Here is a 6,084-nt window from a genome sequence, read left to right on the forward strand (position 1 = left end):
GTTATTTTAAAGAGCTTTACAAATAAACTTACTATTATTACTACTACTAACAAAGTGCAACTGAATGCGATTGGTTTGCTTCAACGTGACAAGACAAAGCAAAGGAAAGAAATAATATTACTCAGTTGAACAAACATATTTAACCACTTTTCACAAACAGGCCTTGTCTGCCATTTCTAACACAATTTAAAAAAAAAACTTTATTAAAACTTCCAATGGATGAAAATGCTGAGGCGTAGAGCAAAGCAATAAAGCCTGTCAGGCTGCAGGTGTGATTAACATTCATATGGTAACTCAACGTGCCTTTTCTATATCATGTACAATAAAGCATAAAGTTGGTTTAGTCTCTTTTATGACTTCTTGTTTAATGATTTACTAAAAATTCAAATGCTGGTTCAAACTAGCGCCTGCATCGCTTATGATCGTTAGGTCAGATGTGGTGAAAATATTGTTCCTCTGGTCTGTGGAGTCGTGGGGGAGGTAATAAAAAAATGATTAAAACAACATGGAAGCCTCAGTCTCAGTAACACTATATGGCTGGATGTATCTTCAAAGTAAAAGAGGAGCTCTGATGTTGAATTTTTTTCCTGTAGTCCTTAAAGGATCTCCACATACAAGTGCATCGATGTGAGGTGCACTAATTTATAGTTACTGCATTTTTATCACCCTCGCCAGCTTCACCTCGTTATTGCTGTTCGTGACATGCACCTTACTCAGGCTCTTTAGCAGCACTAATCATCATCTGCTTTCCCATAAAGAGTATATGTTAGGGCAGTAGCTCCCAAAATGAAATAATTAGCTAGATCGCGTTTCTCAAAGTAGCTTCTCATTATTAAACGGATTGTAACCCACATGTATATGTGTGGTACTGTTAGTGGTATTTTATTTCTGTAGGATTTTGTTTTGTTATTTAATGTTCCCAGCAATTTAGTTATATTTTCATTTTGAGTTTTCTTGTCATACCAGAAACCGCCAGCAGGTGGCTTGTGAGTTACACTCTGGTTTAGACAGCAGGAAACTATTAGAAGAAGAAGAAAACCGTAGCTGGCTGTAGCACGTTGTGCGAATTACCGCATGCTATAAGATAAATTCTTGATTAATTCCGGTAACGGTTAAGAGAAAAGAAGATCCGTGACCTGATCCCTGGCAGTAAAACACATTTTTACTGTGATTTTCTCTGGTGAGTGTTGTAACGTGTTTTTGCAACCGAAATTAAGCTAATGCTAACTGGCGTCATAGGCATTACTGCTCATATATTCCAACAAGGAAGAACAGAGAAACGTAAATAAAACCAATCGGAGAAACGTGTGAGATTAAAATGATGATTTTCACTGTATTGCATTTTTGTTATGTACAAACTAAGAGGTTGGATACAGTGTGATACGTTTGTTTTGCAAGCTTGCCATTAGTTGAATATTATTTTTGTGATAAATGGAATTTATTGCTTCCTGCATACTTTTGAAACTTAATAGTTAATTAAGTTCTATATATATGCAGGTTGGTTTTTTTTAGAACCCCATTCAACTTTGAAGACTGTCCAGCTGCATAGCATCGCAGGCCTGGATTGGATTGCTGAGCTCCAGGTTTCAACCCAAGACCTGGGACTGCTGGATCCGCTGCCTACTTTGCACTGGATAAGATAAGATTTTGGATCCAAAGAAACACATGACCTTTTAACAAAGACTTGACTGACTGACTTAAATTACTGAACTAAGAAAACAAAACTTCCAAAGGACGAACTGAATTATAAGGAATCTGAACCAAAAGAAAATACACTGCCTGATAAAAAAGGTGGACACTTTATGTTGGAACAAAAAAAACTGTACCGTAATATTCTGTTTCAAGTTGTATTAAATAATCTGTTCATTCTTGATAATATGGTTGTTTGTGCTTATTATCCTCCTTTTTGAACTTAGAAAGATAGACTAACTGTAACTTCAACATTGAAATCTAAGTTTCTCAACTTATCTATTCGTAAGTTACACTAGTTGGTTACATAAGTGGCGAGCCAGCCAGGAGGATTTTAGGCTATAAACAACCAATATAAATAATTGATTAGTGATCACACTGTTATTTGATCATACTGATCAAATAACAGTGTGATCAAATATTGTCTGATAATAACCAGACAAAATATGGCTTCTGTTGCTGACATTGGTAGCGAGCATGGTGTAAATGACAGAAAATCAATCCTTTTGAAGGGCATACTTGATGATGACACAGATGAAGACATTGTAGAGGCTGTATCATTATATGGTAGTGTCAGTAAAATAGTGAGACTCAAAGACTTTCAAGTGATTGTTGAGTTTGACTCAGAAGAGTCGCTAAAGCTCATCAGTTTCCCCTCTGTGATACAGTCTCCTAAGAACCCAGTCTCAAAATGGTGTTTGGACAGAGTTGAGGTTTTAACTACTCCCACACAATCACAGTCAGCCATTGATGAAAACCCTGAAGCCACATGTTCCTTTAAAACTGTGCAGAATGAACGGGGTAGCTCAGATAGTACTGGAAGTGAATCAGACAGCAGTGGATCATCTGTTATATTCAGTCCTCAAAAATCACAACCTCCACCCAGTAAGCCATTAAAATCTGTCTCCAAATCACAAGGTGGAACAGAGAAGCTTAAGAGGACAAGAAAGGGACAGGCAGTACGACCAAAGGAGCAAGCCAAGGGCACTGCCACAACCCTAGACTCTGACATACTAAACCCACCAGATGTGCAACGAATAATAGTGGAGCATGTCATTAAGAGTGAAGCTATGACAGCTCCAGGCTCCAAGAGACTGCGTTCCTTCTCAGGCAGAGTTCCTAAACCGCCTGGTGAAGTGGATTTTGAAACATGGTGTTTACATGTTGAACTTATGTTTCAGGATGGCTATACAATGGATGTGCAGCGACGACTGATTCTGGAGAGCTTACTGTCGCCCGCAGCAGACATTGTAAAACAACTAGGCTCTCAGTCACCTCCTCAAGACTATGTAAAACTCCTCCAGTCAGCCTATGGCCTTGTTGACGACGGGGAGGAGATCTTTGCCAGGTTCCTCAGTACTCATCAGGACGCAGGTGAGAAAGCATCTGAATACATTCAGAGACTGCAGACACTTCTCAGCACTGCGATCAGACGGGGTGGTGTAAGTGAGGCCAATGCTAATAGACAACTTTACAAACAGTTTGTGCGTGGTTGCTGGGACCAGACTTTACTGTTGACCCTGCAACAGAAACTGAGAAACGATCCTGCCCCAAATTTTTCAGAGCTGCTTCTTGAATTAAGAACTGAAGAAGAAAGAAGATCTCTAAAAGTAGACAGAATGCAACGTCACCTTGGAGGGTTTAAAGCAAAACCTCTTGCCCAGTTTCATGGCATTCCAGATCCCACCCCCACAACTAATCAAGACACAGATTTAATGCAGAAATATATAACAGAGACTGAGAATTTAAGGAAACAAGTGGCTGAACTTAAACTACAGCTAACTGAAAAAAGAGCCCAAAGACGAAAGAAACACGAACAGAAACATGCCAGTGCTTCAGAACCTCAACCACCACATTTTACAGAACTGCAAGCACATCAACCTGTACACAGATCAGCTCCAAAAGCGTGGTTTTGTTTTAAATGTGGTGAAAATAACCACATTGCCCGAGAGTGCATCAATGCTCCAAACAAAGACCTTGTTGATAAAAAGAACAAAGAATTAAAGACGAAACAGCAAGAGTGGCAAGCTAAATATGCCCCAGCTTTAAACTGGACAGGGTTTCAGTAGGGGGACGCACTGAGACCTTACCAGAGTTTAGTCCCAATTCGGAGCAAAGTCCAAAGCTAGCACAAGATAACCAAAAGAACAAAAGACTGGAACAAATAGATGACATTACCAACTCCTGTTCAGCATTATCGGAGGAGGCTCTTTTGAGTGCTCTGGTTGGGTCAAAACGTACTGCTAGCTTGACTATTGATGGGGTTCACAGCGTGTGTCTTCTAGATTCTGGCTCCCAGGTAACCACAGTATCAGAGACATTTCACAAACTACACCTACCTGCACGCCCGATTCAGTCTGTGGCCAAATTGCTTGACATAGAGGGCGCAGGGGGTCAGCAAGTACCCTACTTGGGTTACATAGAACTCAATTTGTGTTTTCCAAAAGAGATTACTGGGAGACCTGAGGAAGTGAATACCCTAGCACTCATTGTACCAGACTGCAGATCAAACCAAGAGATTCCAGTTCTCATTGGGACAAATGTTTTGGATGTGCTTTATGAGACATTCACATCCTACAAAGAGTCAGACACAAGTGTCAGACATTGTGACAGCATTCCAGTGATCCAAACCATGTTCAACAGAATCAAAGTTGATAAGAGAAGTGGTAAAACAGGAAAAGTTAAGCTGTTGAGCAGAAAATGTGTCGCAGTACCAGCTGGTGAAAAAGCTGTATTGACAGGCTATGCCAGACATGTTGATATAAACCCAGGTAGTCCTCTGCTAGTAGAATCCACAGCATCATGCTTGCCTGGGGGTTTCCTATTTTGCAACTACATTATGACAGCTCCCTCAAAGGCTTCTTTTAAGCTTCCTATTCTGGTCAAGAACGAGAGTGCTCATACAATCAGAATCCCTGCTGGTCAAACAGTGGCTGAACTATATGCCCCCTTGTCAGTGTGCTCTTTAGCTTCAGGCTTGAGTAGTAACACAAGGACTAGCTCTCAGTCTCCAAAGTCTGTTGCTGAGTTTGATAACATCAAAACCACTACAGACAGCCCACTTAAGTTTGACTTAACTGATACTCCTCTCTCCGAAGAATGGAGGCAGAGAATTATGGAAAAGCTCAACTCAATGTCAGATGTTTTTGCCATGCATGATTTGGATTATGGACACACAACTGCTGTGAAGCATCACATTCGACTTTCGGATGCAACTCCATTCAAACAACGACCCAGACCTATACACCCCTCGGACTATGAAGCTGTCAGACAGCATTTAAAAGAACTTTGTGAGGCTAACGTTATTCGTGAATCTGAGAGTCCATTCGCATCACCGATTGTGGTGGTTAAAAAGAAAAACGGGGCCATTAGGTTATGCGTCGATTACAGAAAATTAAACAATCAAACCATCAAAGATGCATACGCCCTACCAAACATTGAAGAAGCTTTTTCAGCCTTAACAGGCTCAAAATGGTTTTCTGTTATGGACTTAAAGTCTGGATATTATCAAGTTGAGGTTGAGGAAAGTGACAAACATAAGACAGCATTTGTTACTCCTGTGGGATTTTGGGAGTTTAATAGAATGCCCCAGGGAGTCACCAATGCGCCTAGCACATTTCAACGTGTTATGGAAAAGTGCATGGGAAGTCTCAACCTCAAAGAGGTCCTAGTCTTTCTGGACGACCTCATTGTGTTCTCAAGTTCATTGGAGGAGCATGAGGAGCGCCTCATGCGTGTCCTGTCAAAACTCAGAGAATTTGGACTCAAACTTTCCCCGGACAAGTGCCATTTTTTCAGGAAGTCTGTTAAATATCTCGGTCACATTGTCTCAGAGAAAGGCGTGGAGACTGACCCTGAAAAAATAGCTGCCCTCACCACCTGGCCAAAACCCAGAAACATAAAAGAGCTCAAATCATTTTTAGGGTTTGCAGGCTATTACAGGAGGTTCATTAAGGACTACTCTAAAATCGCAAGGCCCTTAAATGATCTCACTGCAGGTTGTTACCCCCCCAGAAGGCCTAACAGAGCAGGAACAAAGCACAGCTCTATTATAGATCCAAGGAGACCTTTTGCTGATAAGTGGACTGCCAACTGTGACGAATCCTTCAACACTCTGATACACAAACTGACAACAGCTCCAGTTTTAGGCTTTGCAGATGCTAAACAGCCCTACATCCTTCATACGGATGCAAGCATTCATGGACTTGGTGCAGCTCTTTACCAAGAGCAAGATGGGCATCTGAGAGTAATAGCTTTTGCAAGCCGGGGTCTGTCCAACTGTGAAAAAAGATACCCAACACATAAACTGGAGTTCCTTGCCCTAAAATGGGCAGTAACGGACAAGTTTTTCGATTATCTCTATGGTGCCAAGTTTACTGTTGTGACGGACAATAA

General features: G+C 41.0%; 1 long non-coding RNA gene across 1 annotated transcript; it reads left to right on the plus strand.

The window, feature by feature from the left end:
- Positions 1-848: 848 nt before the first annotated feature.
- On the plus strand, positions 849-1,876 carry LOC114157438 (uncharacterized). The gene is made up of 2 exons (XR_003598156.1): positions 849-1,180; positions 1,498-1,876. It is a non-coding gene; the product is annotated as an uncharacterized LOC114157438 (long non-coding RNA).
- Positions 1,877-6,084: the final 4,208 nt, after the last annotated feature.

This window comes from Xiphophorus couchianus, chromosome 14, assembly GCF_001444195.1.
Source record: "Xiphophorus couchianus chromosome 14, X_couchianus-1.0, whole genome shotgun sequence".
Taxonomy (NCBI): domain Eukaryota; kingdom Metazoa; phylum Chordata; class Actinopteri; order Cyprinodontiformes; family Poeciliidae; genus Xiphophorus; species Xiphophorus couchianus.